General features: G+C 53.3%; 37 non-coding genes across 37 annotated transcripts; 20 read left to right on the forward strand and 17 right to left on the reverse strand.

Moving 5' to 3' along the window:
• Nucleotides 1-264: 264 nt before the first annotated feature.
• Trnar-acg lies at nt 265-337 on the reverse strand. The gene has a single exon. It is a non-coding gene; the product is annotated as a tRNA-Arg (tRNA).
• Nucleotides 338-777: 440 nt separating this feature from the next.
• Trnai-uau lies at nt 778-869 on the forward strand. Its single transcript is given in 2 exon segments — nt 778-815; nt 834-869. It is a non-coding gene; the product is annotated as a tRNA-Ile (tRNA).
• Nucleotides 870-980: 111 nt separating this feature from the next.
• Nucleotides 981-1,052, forward strand: Trnad-guc. The gene has a single exon. It is a non-coding gene; the product is annotated as a tRNA-Asp (tRNA).
• A 236-nt stretch (nt 1,053-1,288) lies between these two features.
• Nucleotides 1,289-1,360, reverse strand: Trnam-cau. The gene has a single exon. It is a non-coding gene; the product is annotated as a tRNA-Met (tRNA).
• Nucleotides 1,361-1,634: 274 nt separating this feature from the next.
• Nucleotides 1,635-1,707, reverse strand: Trnar-acg. Its single transcript has one exon. It is a non-coding gene; the product is annotated as a tRNA-Arg (tRNA).
• Nucleotides 1,708-2,147: 440 nt separating this feature from the next.
• Trnai-uau lies at nt 2,148-2,239 on the forward strand. The gene is given in 2 exon segments: nt 2,148-2,185; nt 2,204-2,239. It is a non-coding gene; the product is annotated as a tRNA-Ile (tRNA).
• A 111-nt stretch (nt 2,240-2,350) lies between these two features.
• Trnad-guc lies at nt 2,351-2,422 on the forward strand. The gene has a single exon. It is a non-coding gene; the product is annotated as a tRNA-Asp (tRNA).
• A 236-nt stretch (nt 2,423-2,658) lies between these two features.
• On the reverse strand, nt 2,659-2,730 carry Trnam-cau. Its single transcript has one exon. It is a non-coding gene; the product is annotated as a tRNA-Met (tRNA).
• Nucleotides 2,731-3,004: 274 nt separating this feature from the next.
• On the reverse strand, nt 3,005-3,077 carry Trnar-acg. The gene has a single exon. It is a non-coding gene; the product is annotated as a tRNA-Arg (tRNA).
• Nucleotides 3,078-3,518: 441 nt separating this feature from the next.
• Nucleotides 3,519-3,610, forward strand: Trnai-uau. The gene is given in 2 exon segments: nt 3,519-3,556; nt 3,575-3,610. It is a non-coding gene; the product is annotated as a tRNA-Ile (tRNA).
• A 111-nt stretch (nt 3,611-3,721) lies between these two features.
• Nucleotides 3,722-3,793, forward strand: Trnad-guc. The gene has a single exon. It is a non-coding gene; the product is annotated as a tRNA-Asp (tRNA).
• A 236-nt stretch (nt 3,794-4,029) lies between these two features.
• Trnam-cau lies at nt 4,030-4,101 on the reverse strand. The gene has a single exon. It is a non-coding gene; the product is annotated as a tRNA-Met (tRNA).
• Nucleotides 4,102-4,375: 274 nt separating this feature from the next.
• Nucleotides 4,376-4,448, reverse strand: Trnar-acg. Its single transcript has one exon. It is a non-coding gene; the product is annotated as a tRNA-Arg (tRNA).
• Nucleotides 4,449-4,889: 441 nt separating this feature from the next.
• Nucleotides 4,890-4,981, forward strand: Trnai-uau. The gene is given in 2 exon segments: nt 4,890-4,927; nt 4,946-4,981. It is a non-coding gene; the product is annotated as a tRNA-Ile (tRNA).
• A 111-nt stretch (nt 4,982-5,092) lies between these two features.
• Trnad-guc lies at nt 5,093-5,164 on the forward strand. Its single transcript has one exon. It is a non-coding gene; the product is annotated as a tRNA-Asp (tRNA).
• Nucleotides 5,165-5,400: 236 nt separating this feature from the next.
• Trnam-cau lies at nt 5,401-5,472 on the reverse strand. Its single transcript has one exon. It is a non-coding gene; the product is annotated as a tRNA-Met (tRNA).
• A 274-nt stretch (nt 5,473-5,746) lies between these two features.
• Trnar-acg lies at nt 5,747-5,819 on the reverse strand. Its single transcript has one exon. It is a non-coding gene; the product is annotated as a tRNA-Arg (tRNA).
• Nucleotides 5,820-6,260: 441 nt separating this feature from the next.
• Trnai-uau lies at nt 6,261-6,352 on the forward strand. The gene is given in 2 exon segments: nt 6,261-6,298; nt 6,317-6,352. It is a non-coding gene; the product is annotated as a tRNA-Ile (tRNA).
• A 111-nt stretch (nt 6,353-6,463) lies between these two features.
• On the forward strand, nt 6,464-6,535 carry Trnad-guc. Its single transcript has one exon. It is a non-coding gene; the product is annotated as a tRNA-Asp (tRNA).
• A 558-nt stretch (nt 6,536-7,093) lies between these two features.
• On the reverse strand, nt 7,094-7,166 carry Trnar-acg. The gene has a single exon. It is a non-coding gene; the product is annotated as a tRNA-Arg (tRNA).
• A 441-nt stretch (nt 7,167-7,607) lies between these two features.
• On the forward strand, nt 7,608-7,699 carry Trnai-uau. Its single transcript is given in 2 exon segments — nt 7,608-7,645; nt 7,664-7,699. It is a non-coding gene; the product is annotated as a tRNA-Ile (tRNA).
• Nucleotides 7,700-7,810: 111 nt separating this feature from the next.
• On the forward strand, nt 7,811-7,882 carry Trnad-guc. The gene has a single exon. It is a non-coding gene; the product is annotated as a tRNA-Asp (tRNA).
• Nucleotides 7,883-8,440: 558 nt separating this feature from the next.
• Trnar-acg lies at nt 8,441-8,513 on the reverse strand. The gene has a single exon. It is a non-coding gene; the product is annotated as a tRNA-Arg (tRNA).
• A 441-nt stretch (nt 8,514-8,954) lies between these two features.
• Trnai-uau lies at nt 8,955-9,046 on the forward strand. The gene is given in 2 exon segments: nt 8,955-8,992; nt 9,011-9,046. It is a non-coding gene; the product is annotated as a tRNA-Ile (tRNA).
• Nucleotides 9,047-9,157: 111 nt separating this feature from the next.
• Trnad-guc lies at nt 9,158-9,229 on the forward strand. The gene has a single exon. It is a non-coding gene; the product is annotated as a tRNA-Asp (tRNA).
• A 558-nt stretch (nt 9,230-9,787) lies between these two features.
• Nucleotides 9,788-9,860, reverse strand: Trnar-acg. Its single transcript has one exon. It is a non-coding gene; the product is annotated as a tRNA-Arg (tRNA).
• Nucleotides 9,861-10,301: 441 nt separating this feature from the next.
• Nucleotides 10,302-10,393, forward strand: Trnai-uau. The gene is given in 2 exon segments: nt 10,302-10,339; nt 10,358-10,393. It is a non-coding gene; the product is annotated as a tRNA-Ile (tRNA).
• Nucleotides 10,394-10,504: 111 nt separating this feature from the next.
• Trnad-guc lies at nt 10,505-10,576 on the forward strand. The gene has a single exon. It is a non-coding gene; the product is annotated as a tRNA-Asp (tRNA).
• Nucleotides 10,577-10,812: 236 nt separating this feature from the next.
• Trnam-cau lies at nt 10,813-10,884 on the reverse strand. The gene has a single exon. It is a non-coding gene; the product is annotated as a tRNA-Met (tRNA).
• Nucleotides 10,885-11,158: 274 nt separating this feature from the next.
• Trnar-acg lies at nt 11,159-11,231 on the reverse strand. The gene has a single exon. It is a non-coding gene; the product is annotated as a tRNA-Arg (tRNA).
• Nucleotides 11,232-11,672: 441 nt separating this feature from the next.
• Trnai-uau lies at nt 11,673-11,764 on the forward strand. The gene is given in 2 exon segments: nt 11,673-11,710; nt 11,729-11,764. It is a non-coding gene; the product is annotated as a tRNA-Ile (tRNA).
• A 111-nt stretch (nt 11,765-11,875) lies between these two features.
• On the forward strand, nt 11,876-11,947 carry Trnad-guc. The gene has a single exon. It is a non-coding gene; the product is annotated as a tRNA-Asp (tRNA).
• A 236-nt stretch (nt 11,948-12,183) lies between these two features.
• Nucleotides 12,184-12,255, reverse strand: Trnam-cau. Its single transcript has one exon. It is a non-coding gene; the product is annotated as a tRNA-Met (tRNA).
• A 264-nt stretch (nt 12,256-12,519) lies between these two features.
• Trnar-acg lies at nt 12,520-12,592 on the reverse strand. Its single transcript has one exon. It is a non-coding gene; the product is annotated as a tRNA-Arg (tRNA).
• A 441-nt stretch (nt 12,593-13,033) lies between these two features.
• Trnai-uau lies at nt 13,034-13,125 on the forward strand. Its single transcript is given in 2 exon segments — nt 13,034-13,071; nt 13,090-13,125. It is a non-coding gene; the product is annotated as a tRNA-Ile (tRNA).
• A 111-nt stretch (nt 13,126-13,236) lies between these two features.
• Trnad-guc lies at nt 13,237-13,308 on the forward strand. Its single transcript has one exon. It is a non-coding gene; the product is annotated as a tRNA-Asp (tRNA).
• A 236-nt stretch (nt 13,309-13,544) lies between these two features.
• Trnam-cau lies at nt 13,545-13,616 on the reverse strand. Its single transcript has one exon. It is a non-coding gene; the product is annotated as a tRNA-Met (tRNA).
• Between the last annotated feature and the right edge of the window lie 474 nt (nt 13,617-14,090).

The following is a 14,090-nucleotide window of genomic DNA, read 5'->3' on the forward strand; positions in this document are numbered from 1 at the left end:
GTTCGCCCTCTGCGGTGCGTGACATGGGACACTTGGAAAAGCGTTGTCTGCGTCGCGTACCGATTAATTAACTGTGTGACATCTCTCAGCTTGACTTGTCTCGACTTTGCTCGACTGACGCTACGCTGACGCTTGCACGAAGCGATATTTACCACGATCGTCTCGAGATGCAGCTGCGAGATGCTCAGGATTGACATTGCACTGCACGCAGGTGGAAACATTCGAACGCACTGCCTAGCTACGCGCCCGCAACTAACAAAATGCCGACCCTGCCAGGATTCGAACCTGGAATCTTCTGATCCGTAGTCAGACGCGTTATCCGTTGCGCCACAGGGCCACTGTTCGCGTTTCGTAATAAGAGGCTGCTACACATCGCGGAGCAACGCGTTCTCGGTGGCTCGTCAACTGCGTGTCGTCCACTGACAACGGCGGCGCGGCCACTCCGGTCTTCCGCACTCTGCAGGGAGCTGCCAAGGAAGGCATCTCCCCTCTAGCTGCTCGGCCATGTTGCGCCTGCATAGCTTAGAGCTTGCCACACATCTGCCCTCGCCGTTGGACAGGTAGCAGATGGCAAGGCGCGCGTTTTCTGCAATTTTTCGGTGATGACAAGCGGCTGATATGCTTGTAAGTGTAGCATATGAAACAAGAATCGTATGAAGCATCCGTAGACAGGTGCTAAAGTCGCAGTATGGCCGCAGGTGACGGTCGTATGAGGGTCTGTTGCCACAACAGGTTGGCAGCAAAGCGAATACCGCTAACTGAAAGCACCCTGCTGTAGCCCCAGTGGCGCAATTGGTTAGCGCACGGTACTTATAAGGCAGTAGCCGTGAGCAATGCCGGGGTTGTGAGTTCGAGCCTCACCTGGGGCATACTTTTATTTCGTAGCAGCTGACTCTGAAAGCATCGGGACGCTAGATTTGAGATGTATCACCTACTTGAGAATCATAAGTGAGCGTGCATTGTAGGTACGGATTGCGTATTCCTCGGTAGTATAGTGGTTAGTATCCCCGCCTGTCACGCGGGAGACCGGGGTTCGATTCCCCACTGGGGAGGTGCGACTTTTATATCGCAAAAGTTGCACGTGTGGCCCGAAAGGACATTAACGTTGTGATCGAGAAATGTAGTTGCTGCAGAATCGTAAGAAAGTCTGCGTCTTAGGAAGTGTTTCTCGTATTCTTCACACCACGTCGTCGTCGTTTCAGAACTTACAGGGTTTGCTGTTGACGCTGAATCATCGCACCCGAGGCTTAGTGAACGAGCTCGAAGCACCCAAGAAAAAGAATAATTTTAGCAGAGCGTGGTTTCGATCCACGGACCTCTGGGTTATGGGCCCAGCACGCTTCCACTGCGCCACTCTGCTGCGTGGAGGTGTTCGCCCTCTGCGGTGCGTGACATGGGACACTTGGAAAAGCGTTGTCTGCGTCGCGTACCGATTAATTAACTGTGTGACATCTCTCAGCTTGACTTGTCTCGACTTTGCTCGACTGACGCTACGCTGACGCTTGCACGAAGCGATATTTACCACGATCGTCTCGAGATGCAGCTGCGAGATGCTCAGGATTGACATTGCACTGCACGCAGGTGGAAACATTCGAACGCACTGCCTAGCTACGCGCCCGCAACTAACAAAATGCCGACCCTGCCAGGATTCGAACCTGGAATCTTCTGATCCGTAGTCAGACGCGTTATCCGTTGCGCCACAAGGCCACTGTTCGCGCTTCGTAATAAGAGGCTGCTACACATCGCGGAGCAACGCGTTCTCGGTGGCTCGTCAACTGCGTGTCGTCCACTGACAACGGCGGCGCGGCCACTCCGGTCTTCCGCACTCTGCAGGGAGCTGCCAAGGAAGGCATCTCCCCTCTAGCTGCTCGGCCATGTTGCGCCTGCATAGCTTAGAGCTTGCCACACATCTGCCCTCGCCGTTGGACAGGTAGCAGATGGCAAGGCGCGCGTTTTCTGCAATTTTTCGGTGATGACAAGCGGCTGATATGCTTGTAAGTGTAGCATATGAAACAAGAATCGTATGAAGCATCCGTAGACAGGTGCTAAAGTCGCAGTATGGCCGCAGGTGACGGTCGTATGAGGGTCTGTTGCCACAACAGGTTGGCAGCAAAGCGAATACCGCTAACTGAAAGCACCCTGCTGTAGCCCCAGTGGCGCAATTGGTTAGCGCACGGTACTTATAAGGCAGTAGCCGTGAGCAATGCCGGGGTTGTGAGTTCGAGCCTCACCTGGGGCATACTTTTATTTCGTAGCAGCTGACTCTGAAAGCATCGGGACGCTAGATTTGAGATGTATCACCTACTTGAGAATCATAAGTGAGCGTGCATTGTAGGTACGGATTGCGTATTCCTCGGTAGTATAGTGGTTAGTATCCCCGCCTGTCACGCGGGAGACCGGGGTTCGATTCCCCGCTGGGGAGGTGCGACTTTTATATCGCAAAAGTTGCACGTGTGGCCCGAAAGGACATTAACGTTGTGATCGAGAAATGTAGTTGCTGCAGAATCGTAAGAAAGTCTGCGTCTTAGGAAGTGTTTCTCGTATTCTTCACACCACGTCGTCGTCGTTTCAGAACTTACAGGGTTTGCTGTTGACGCTGAATCATCGCACCCGAGGCTTAGTGAACGAGCTCGAAGCACCCAAGAAAAAGAATAATTTTAGCAGAGCGTGGTTTCGATCCACGGACCTCTGGGTTATGGGCCCAGCACGCTTCCACTGCGCCACTCTGCTGCGTGGACGTGTTCGCCCTCTGCGGTGCGTGACATGGGACACTTGGAAAAGCGTTGTCTGCGTCGCGTACCGATTAATTAACTGTGTGACATCTCTCAGCTTGACTTGTCTCGACTTTGCTCGACTGACGCTACGCTGACGCTTGCACGAAGCGATATTTACCACGATCGTCTCGAGATGCAGCTGCGAGATGCTCAGGATTGACATTGCACTGCACGCAGGTGGAAACATTCGAACGCACTGCCTAGCTACGCGCCCGCAACTAACAAAATGCCGACCCTGCCAGGATTCGAACCTGGAATCTTCTGATCCGTAGTCAGACGCGTTATCCGTTGCGCCACAGGGCCACTGTTCGCGTTTCGTAATAAGAGGCTGCTACACATCGCGGAGCAACGCGTTCTCGGTGGCTCGTCAACTGCGTGTCGTCCACTGACAACGGCGGCGCGGCCACTCCGGTCTTCCGCACTCTGCAGGGAGCTGCCAAGGAAGGCATCTCCCCTCTAGCTGCTCGGCCATGGTGCGCCTGCATAGCTTAGAGCTTGCCACACATCTGCCCTCGCCGTTGGACAGGTAGCAGACGGCAAGGCGCGCGTTTTCTGCAATTTTTCGGTGATGACAAGCGGCTGATATGCTTGTAAGTGTAGCATATGAAACAAGAATCGTATGAAGCATCCGTAGACGGGTGCTAAAGTCGCAGTATGGCCGCAGGTGACGGTCGTATGATGGATCTGTAGCCACAACAGGTTGGCAGCAAAGCGAATACCGCTAACTGAAAGCACCCTGCTGTAGCCCCAGTGGCGCAATTGGTTAGCGCACGGTACTTATAAGGCAGTAGCCGTGAGCAATGCCGGGGTTGTGAGCTCGAGCCTCACCTGGGGCATACTTTTATTTCGTAGCAGCTGACTCTGAAAGCATCGGGACGCTAGATTTGAGATGTATCACCTACTTGAGAATCATAAGTGAGCGTGCATTGTAGGTACCGATTGCGTATTCCTCGGTAGTATAGTGGTTAGTATCCCCGCCTGTCACGCGGGAGACCGGGGTTCGATTCCCCGCTGGGGAGGTGCGACTTTTATATCGCAAAAGTTGCACGTGTGGCCCGAAAGGACATTAACGTTGTGATCGAGAAATGTAGTTGCTGCAGAATCGTAAGAAAGTCTGCGTCTTAGGAAGTGTTTCTCGTATTCTTCACACCACGTCGTCGTCGTTTCAGAACTTACAGGGTTTGCTGTTGACGCTGAATCATCGCACCCGAGGCATAGTGAACGAGCTCGAAGCACCCAAGAAAAAGAATAATTTTAGCAGAGCGTGGTTTCGATCCACGGACCTCTGGGTTATGGGCCCAGCACGCTTCCACTGCGCCACTCTGCTGCGTGGAGGTGTTCGCCCTCTGCGGTGCGTGACATGGGACACTTGGAAAAGCGTTGTCTGCGTCGCGTACCGATTAATTAACTGTGTGACATCTCTCAGCTTGACTTGTCTCGACTTTGCTCGACTGACGCTACGCTGACGCTTGCACGAAGCGATATTTACCACGATCGTCTCGAGATGCAGCTGCGAGATGCTCAGGATTGACATTGCACTGCACGCAGGTGGAAACATTCGAACGCACTGCCTAGCTACGCGCCCGCAACTAACAAAATGCCGACTCTGCCAGGATTCGAACCTGGAATCTTCTGATCCGTAGTCAGACGCGTTATCCGTTGCGCCACAGGGCCACTGTTCGCGTTTCGTAATAAGAGGCTGCTACACATCGCGGAGCAACGCGTTCTCGGTGGCTCGTCAACTGCGTGTCGTCCACTGACAACGGCGGCGCGGCCACTCCGGTCTTCCGCACTCTGCAGGGAGCTGCCAAGGAAGGCATCTCCCCTCTAGCTGCTCGGCCATGGTGCGCCTGCATAGCTTAGAGCTTGCCACACATCTGCCCTCGCCGTTGGACAGGTAGCAGACGGCAAGGCGCGCGTTTTCTGCAATTTTTCGGTGATGACAAGCGGCTGATATGCTTGTAAGTGTAGCATATGAAACAAGAATCGTATGAAGCATCCGTAGACGGGTGCTAAAGTCGCAGTATGGCCGCAGGTGACGGTCGTATGATGGATCTGTAGCCACAACAGGTTGGCAGCAAAGCGAATACCGCTAACTGAAAGCACACTGCTGTAGCCCCAGTGGCGCAATTGGTTAGCGCACGGTACTTATAAGGCAGTAGCCGTGAGCAATGCCGGGGTTGTGAGTTCGAGCCTCACCTGGGGCATACTTTTATTTCGTAGCAGCTGACTCTGAAAGCATCGGGACGCTAGATTTGAGATGTATCACCTACTTGAGAATCATAAGTGAGCGTGCATTGTAGGTACGGATTGCGTATTCCTCGGTAGTATAGTGGTTAGTATCCCCGCCTGTCACGCGGGAGACCGGGGTTCGATTCCCCGCTGGGGAGGTGCGACTTTTATATCGCAAAAGTTGCACGTGTGGCCCGAAAGGACATTAACGTTGTGATCGAGAAATGTAGTTGCTGCAGAATCGTAAGAAAGTCTGCGTCTTAGGAAGTGTTTCTCGTATTCTTCACACCACGTCGTCGTCGTTTCAGAACTTACAGGGTTTGCTGTTGACGCTGAATCATCGCACCCGAGGCTTAGTGAACGAGCTCGAAGCACCCAAGAAAAAGAATAATTTTAGCAGAGCGTGGTTTCGATCCACGGACCTCTGGGTTATGGGCCCAGCACGCTTCCACTGCGCCACTCTGCTGCGTGGAGGTGTTCGCCCTCTGCGGTGCGTGACATGGGACACTTGGAAAAGCGTTGTCTGCGTCGCGTACCGATTAATTAACTGTGTGACATCTCTCAGCTTGACTTGTCTCGACTTTGCTCGACTGACGCTACGCTGACGCTTGCACGAAGCGATATTTACCACGATCGTCTCGAGATGCAGCTGCGAGATGCTCAGGATTGACATTGCACTGCACGCAGGTGGAAACATTCGAACGCACTGCCTAGCTACGCGCCCGCAACTAACAAAATGCCGACCCTGCCAGGATTCGAACCTGGAATCTTCTGATCCGTAGTCAGACGCGTTATCCGTTGCGCCACAAGGCCACTGTTCGCGCTTCGTAATAAGAGGCTGCTACACATCGCGGAGCAACGCGTTCTCGGTGGCTCGTCAACTGCGTGTCGTCCACTGACAACGGCGGCGCGGCCACTCCGGTCTTCCGCACTCTGCAGGGAGCTGCCAAGGAAGGCATCTCCCCTCTAGCTGCTCGGCCATGGTGCGCCTGCATAGCTTAGAGCTTGCCACACATCTGCCCTCGCCGTTGGACAGGTAGCAGACGGCAAGGCGCGCGTTTTCTGCAATTTTTCGGTGATGACAAGCGGCTGATATGCTTGTAAGTGTAGCATATGAAACAAGAATCGTATGAAGCATCCGTAGACGGGTGCTAAAGTCGCAGTATGGCCGCAGGTGACGGTCGTATGATGGATCTGTAGCCACAACAGGTTGGCAGCAAAGCGAATACCGCTAACTGAAAGCACCCTGCTGTAGCCCCAGTGGCGCAATTGGTTAGCGCACGGTACTTATAAGGCAGTAGCCGTGAGCAATGCCGGGGTTGTGAGCTCGAGCCTCACCTGGGGCATACTTTTATTTCGTAGCAGCTGACTCTGAAAGCATCGGGACGCTAGATTTGAGATGTATCACCTACTTGAGAATCATAAGTGAGCGTGCATTGTAGGTACCGATTGCGTATTCCTCGGTAGTATAGTGATTAGTATCCCCGCCTGTCACGCGGGAGACCGGGGTTCGATTCCCCGCCGGGGATGTGCGATTTTTATATCGCAAAAGTTGCACGTGTGGCCCGAAAGGACATTAACGTTGTGATCGAGAAATGTAGTTGCTGCAGAATCGTAAGAAAGTCTGCGTCTTAGGAAGTGTTTCTCGTATTCTTCACACCACGTCGTCGTCGTTTCAGAACTTACAGGGTTTGCTGTTGACGCTGAATCATCGCACCCGAGGCTTAGTGAACGAGCTCGAAGCACCCAAGAAAAAGAATAATTTTAGCAGAGCGTGGTTTCGATCCACGGACCTCTGGGTTATGGGCCCAGCACGCTTCCACTGCGCCACTCTGCGGTGCGTGACATGGGACACTTGGAAAAGCGTTGTCTGCGTCGCGTACCGATTAATTAACTGTGTGACATCTCTCAGCTTGACTTGTCTCGACTTTGCTCGACTGACGCTACGCTGACGCTTGCACGAAGCGATATTTACCACGATCGTCTCGAGATGCAGCTGCGAGATGCTCAGGATTGACATTGCACTGCACGCAGGTGGAAACATTCGAACGCACTGCCTAGCTACGCGCCCGCAACTAACAAAATGCCGACCCTGCCAGGATTCGAACCTGGAATCTTCTGATCCGTAGTCAGACGCGTTATCCGTTGCGCCACAGGGCCACTGTTCGCGTTTCGTAATAAGAGGCTGCTACACACCGCGGAGCAACGCGTTCTCGGTGGCTCGTCAACTGCGTGTCGTCCACTGACAACGGCGGCGCGGCCACTCCGGTCTTCCGCACTCTGCAGGGAGCTGCCAAGGAAGGCATCTCCCCTCTAGCTGCTCGGCCATGGTGCGCCTGCATAGCTTAGAGCTTGCCACACATCTGCCCTCGCCGTTGGACAGGTAGCAGACGGCAAGGCGCGCGTTTTCTGCAATTTTTCGGTGATGACAAGCGGCTGATATGCTTGTAAGTGTAGCATATGAAACAAGAATCGTATGAAGCATCCGTAGACGGGTGCTAAAGTCGCAGTATGGCCGCAGGTGACGGTCGTATGATGGATCTGTAGCCACAACAGGTTGGCAGCAAAGCGAATACCGCTAACTGAAAGCACCCTGCTGTAGCCCCAGTGGCGCAATTGGTTAGCGCACGGTACTTATAAGGCAGTAGCCGTGAGCAATGCCGGGGTTGTGAGTTCGAGCCTCACCTGGGGCATACTTTTATTTCGTAGCAGCTGACTCTGAAAGCATCGGGACGCTAGATTTGAGATGTATCACCTACTTGAGAATCATAAGTGAGCGTGCATTGTAGGTACCGATTGCGTATTCCTCGGTAGTATAGTGGTTAGTATCCCCGCCTGTCACGCGGGAGACCGGGGTTCGATTCCCCGCCGGGGAGGTGCGATTTTTATATCGCAAAAGTTGCACGTGTGGCCCGAAAGGACATTAACGTTGTGATCGAGAAATGTAGTTGCTGCAGAATCGTAAGAAAGTCTGCGTCTTAGGAAGTGTTTCTCGTATTCTTCACACCACGTCGTCGTCGTTTCAGAACTTACAGGGTTTGCTGTTGACGCTGAATCATCGCACCCGAGGCTTAGTGAACGAGCTCGAAGCACCCAAGAAAAAGAATAATTTTAGCAGAGCGTGGTTTCGATCCACGGACCTCTGGGTTATGGGCCCAGCACGCTTCCACTGCGCCACTCTGCGGTGCGTGACATGGGACACTTGGAAAAGCGTTGTCTGCGTCGCGTACCGATTAATTAACTGTGTGACATCTCTCAGCTTGACTTGTCTCGACTTTGCTCGACTGACGCTACGCTGACGCTTGCACGAAGCGATATTTACCACGATCGTCTCGAGATGCAGCTGCGAGATGCTCAGGATTGACATTGCACTGCACGCAGGTGGAAACATTCGAACGCACTGCCTAGCTACGCGCCCGCAACTAACAAAATGCCGACCCTGCCAGGATTCGAACCTGGAATCTTCTGATCCGTAGTCAGACGCGTTATCCGTTGCGCCACAGGGCCACTGTTCGCGTTTCGTAATAAGAGGCTGCTACACATCGCGGAGCAACGCGTTCTCGGTGGCTCGTCAACTGCGTGTCGTCCACTGACAACGGAGGCGCGGCCACTCCGGTCTTCCGCACTCTGCAGGGAGCTGCCAAGGAAGGCATCTCCCCTCTAGCTGCTCGGCCATGGTGCGCCTGCATAGCTTAGAGCATGCCACACATCTGCCCTCGCCGTTGGACAGGTAGCAGACGGCAAGGCGCGCGTTTTCTGCAATTTTTCGGTGATGACAAGCGGCTGATATGCTTGTAAGTGTAGCATATGAAACAAGAATCGTATGAAGCATCCGTAGACGGGTGCTAAAGTCGCAGTATGGCCGCAGGTGACGGTCGTATGATGGATCTGTAGCCACAACAGGTTGGCAGCAAAGCGAATACCGCTAACTGAAAGCACCCTGCTGTAGCCCCAGTGGCGCAATTGGTTAGCGCACGGTACTTATAAGGCAGTAGCCGTGAGCAATGCCGGGGTTGTGAGCTCGAGCCTCACCTGGGGCATACTTTTATTTCGTAGCAGCTGACTCTGAAAGCATCGGGACGCTAGATTTGAGATGTATCACCTACTTGAGAATCATAAGTGAGCGTGCATTGTAGGTACCGATTGCGTATTCCTCGGTAGTATAGTGGTTAGTATCCCCGCCTGTCACGCGGGAGACCGGTGTTCGATTCCCCGCCGGGGATGTGCGATTTTTATATCGCAAAAGTTGCACGTGTGGCCCGAAAGGACATTAACGTTGTGATCGAGAAATGTAGTTGCTGCAGAATCGTAAGAAAGTCTGCGTCTTAGGAAGTGTTTCTCGTATTCTTCACACCACGTCGTCGTCGTTTCAGAACTTACAGGGTTTGCTGTTGACGCTGAATCATCGCACCCGAGGCTTAGTGAACGAGCTCGAAGCACCCAAGAAAAAGAATAATTTTAGCAGAGCGTGGTTTCGATCCACGGACCTCTGGGTTATGGGCCCAGCACGCTTCCACTGCGCCACTCTGCGGTGCGTGACATGGGACACTTGGAAAAGCGTTGTCTGCGTCGCGTACCGATTAATTAACTGTGTGACATCTCTCAGCTTGACTTGTCTCGACTTTGCTCGACTGACGCTACGCTGACGCTTGCACGAAGCGATATTTACCACGATCGTCTCGAGATGCAGCTGCGAGATGCTCAGGATTGACATTGCACTGCACGCAGGTGGAAACATTCGAACGCACTGCCTAGCTACGCGCCCGCAACTAACAAAATGCCGACCCTGCCAGGATTCGAACCTGGAATCTTCTGATCCGTAGTCAGACGCGTTATCCGTTGCGCCACAGGGCCACTGTTCGCGTTTCGTAATAAGAGGCTGCTACACACCGCGGAGCAACGCGTTCTCGGTGGCTCGTCAACCGCGTGTCGTCCACTGACAACGGCGGCGCGGCCACTCCGGTCTTCCGCACTCTGCAGGGAGCTGCCAAGGAAGGCATCTCCCCTCTAGCTGCTCGGCCATGGTGCGCCTGCATAGCTTAGAGCTTGCCACACATCTGCCCTCGCCGTTGGACAGGTAGCAGACGGCAAGGCGCGCGTTTTCTGCAATTTTTCGGTGATGACAAGCGGCTGATATGCTTGTAAGTGTAGCATATGAAACAAGAATCGTATGAAGCATCCGTAGACGGGTGCTAAAGTCGCAGTATGGCCGCAGGTGACGGTCGTATGATGGATCTGTAGCCACAACAGGTTGGCAGCAAAGCGAATACCGCTAACTGAAAGCACCCTGCTGTAGCCCCAGTGGCGCAAATGGTTAGCGCACGGTACTTATAAGGCAGTAGCCGTGAGCAATGCCGGGGTTGTGAGTTCGAGCCTCACCTGGGGCATACTTTTATTTCGTAGCAGCTGACTCTGAAAGCATCGGGACGCTAGATTTGAGATGTATCACCTACTTGAGAATCATAAGTGAGCGTGCATTGTAGGTACCGATTGCGTATTCCTCGGTAGTATAGTGGTTAGTATCCCCGCCTGTCACGCGGGAGACCGGGGTTCGATTCCCCGCCGGGGAGGTGCGATTTTTATATCGCAAAAGTTGCACGTGTGGCCCGAAAGGACATTAACGTTGTGATCGAGAAATGTAGTTGCTGCAGAATCGTAAGAAAGTCTGCGTCTTAGGAAGTGTTTCTCGTATTCTTCACACCACGTCGTCGTCGTTTCAGAACTTACAGGGTTTGCTGTTGACGCTGAATCATCGCACCCGAGGCTTAGTGAACGAGCTCGAAGCACCCAAGAAAAAGAATAATTTTAGCAGAGCGTGGTTTCGATCCACGGACCTCTGGGTTATGGGCCCAGCACGCTTCCACTGCGCCACTCTGCTGCGTGGAGGTGTTCGCCCTCTGCGGTGCGTGACATGGGACACTTGGAAAAGCGTTGTCTGCGTCGCGTACCGATTAATTAACTGTGTGACATCTCTCAGCTTGACTTGTCTCGACTTTGCTCGACTGACGCTACGCTGACGCTTGCACGAAGCGATATTTACCACGATCGTCTCGAGATGCAGCTGCGAGATGCTCAGGATTGACATTGCACTGCACGCAGGTGGAAACATTCGAACGCACTGCCTAGCTACGCGCCCGCAACTAACAAAATGCCGACCCTGCCAGGATTCGAACCTGGAATCTTCTGATCCGTAGTCAGACGCGTTATCCGTTGCGCCACAGGGCCACTGTTCGCGTTTCGTAATAAGAGGCTGCTACACAACGCGGAGCAACGCGTTCTCGGTGGCTCGTCAACTGCGTGTCGTCCACTGACAACGGAGGCGCGGCCACTCCGGTCTTCCGCACTCTGCAGGGAGCTGCCAAGGAAGGCATCTCCCCTCTAGCTGCTCGGCCATGGTGCGCCTGCATAGCTTAGAGCATGCCACACATCTGCCCTCGCCGTTGGACAGGTAGCAGACGGCAAGGCGCGCGTTTTCTGCAATTTTTCGGTGATGACAAGCGGCTGATATGCTTGTAAGTGTAGCATATGAAACAAGAATCGTATGAAGCATCCGTAGACGGGTGCTAAAGTCGCAGTATGGCCGCAGGTGACGGTCGTATGATGGATCTGTAGCCACAACAGGTTGGCAGCAAAGCGAATACCGCTAACTGAAAGCACCCTGCTGTAGCCCCAGTGGCGCAATTGGTTAGCGCACGGTACTTATAAGGCAGTAGCCGTGAGCAATGCCGGGGTTGTGAGTTCGAGCCTCACCTGGGGCATACTTTTATTTCGTAGCAGCTGACTCTGAAAGCATCGGGACGCTAGATTTGAGATGTATCACCTACTTGAGAATCATAAGTGAGCGTGCATTGTAGGTACCGGTTGCGTATTCCTCGGTAGTATAGTGGTTAGTATCCCCGCCTGTCACGCGGGAGACCGGGGTTCGATTCCCCGCCGGGGAGGTGCGATTTTTATATCGCAAAAGTTGCACGTGTGGCCCGAAAGGACATTAACGTTGTGATCGAGAAATGTAGTTGCTGCAGAATCGTAAGAAAGTCTGCGTCTTAGGAAGTGTTTCTCGTATTCTTCACACCACGTCGTCGTCGTTTCAGAACTTACAGGGTTTGCTGTTGACGCTGAATCATCGCACCCGAGGCTTAGTGAACGAGCTCGAAGCACCCAAGAAAAAGAATAATTTTAGCAGAGCGTGGTTTCGATCCACGGACCTCTGGGTTATGGGCCCAGCACGCTTCCACTGCGCCACTCTGCTGCGTGGAGGTGTTCGCCCTCTGCGGTGCGTGACATGGGACACTTGGAAAAGCGTTGTCTGCGTCGCGTACCGATTAATTAACTGTGTGACATCTCTCAGCTTGACTTGTCTCGACTGACGCTACGCTGACGCTTGCACGAAGCGATATTTACCACGATCGTCTCGAGATGCAGCTGCGAGATGCTCAGGATTGACATTGCACTGCACGCAGGTGGAAACATTCGAACGCACTGCCTAGCTACGCGCCCGCAACTAACAAAATGCCGACCCTGCCAGGATTCGAACCTGGAATCTTCTGATCCGTAGTCAGACGCGTTATCCGTTGCGCCACAGGGCCACTGTTCGCGTTTCGTAATAAGAGGCTGCTACACATCGCGGAGCAACGCGTTCTCGGTGGCTCGTCAACTGCGTGTCGTCCACTGACAACGGCGGCGCGGCCACTCCGGTCTTCCGCACTCTGCAGGGAGCTGCCAAGGAAGGCATCTCCCCTCTAGCTGCTCGGCCATGGTGCGCCTGCATAGCTTAGAGCTTGCCACACATCTGCCCTCGCCGTTGGACAGGTAGCAGACGGCAAGGCGCGCGTTTTCTGCAATTTTTCGGTGATGACAAGCGGCTGATATGCTTGTAAGTGTAGCATATGAAACAAGAATCGTATGAAGCATCCGTAGACGGGTGCTAAAGTCGCAGTATGGCCGCAGGTGACGGTCGTATGATGGATCTGTAGCCACAACAGGTTGGCAGCAAAGCGAATACCGCTAACTGAAAGCACCCTGCTGTAGCCCCAGTGGCGCAATTGGTTAGCGCACGGTACTTATAAGGCAGTAGCCGTGAGCAATGCCGGGGTTGTGAGTTCGAGCCTCACCTGGGGCATACTTTTATTTCGTAGCAGCTGACTCTGAAAGCATCGGGACGCTAGATTTGAGATGTATCACCTACTTGAGAATCATAAGTGAGCGTGCATTGTAGGTACCGATTGCGTATTCCTCGGTAGTATAGTGGTTAGTATCCCCGCCTGTCACGCGGGAGACCGGGGTTCGATTCCCCGCCGGGGAGGTGCGATTTTTATATCGCAAAAGTTGCACGTGTGGCCCGAAAGGACATTAACGTTGTGATCGAGAAATGTAGTTGCTGCAGAATCGTAAGAAAGTCTGCGTCTTAGGAAGTGTTTCTCGTATTCTTCACACCACGTCGTCGTCGTTTCAGAACTTACAGGGTTTGCCGTTGACGCTGAATCATCGCACCCGAGGCTTAGTGAACGAGCTCGAAGCACCCAAGAAAAAGAATAATTTTAGCAGAGCGTGGTTTCGATCCACGGACCTCTGGGTTATGGGCCCAGCACGCTTCCACTGCGCCACTCTGCTGCGTGGAGGTGTTCGCCCTCTGCGGTGCGTGACATGGGACACTTGGAAAAGCGTTGTCTGCGTCGCGTACCGATTAATTAACTGTGTGACATCTCTCAGCTTGACTTGTCTCGACTTTGCTCGACTGACGCTACGCTGACGCTTGCACGAAGCGATATTTACCACGATCGTCTCGAGATGCAGCTGCGAGATGCTCAGGATTGACATTGCACTGCACGCAGGTGGAAACATTCGAACGCACTGCCTAGCTACGCGCCCGCAACTAACAAAATGCCGACCCTGCCAGGATTTTTTTTTTTTTTTTTTTTTTTTTTTTGTACGAAGTCCGACGCCTTATCCATTTTTTTTTATGCTTTATCCATTTTTTTTCTTTTTGTATTTCTTTCACTGTGTTGACCCAGTGCAGCTCGGGGGAGGCGCGTTGGGCAGGGGTCGAAATCCGAGGCCTGGCCATGACGTCTCCTCCTCCCTGCA

This window comes from Schistocerca piceifrons, unplaced genomic scaffold (assembly GCF_021461385.2).
Source record: "Schistocerca piceifrons isolate TAMUIC-IGC-003096 unplaced genomic scaffold, iqSchPice1.1 HiC_scaffold_1684, whole genome shotgun sequence".
Classification (NCBI taxonomy): Eukaryota; Metazoa; Arthropoda; class Insecta; order Orthoptera; family Acrididae; genus Schistocerca; species Schistocerca piceifrons.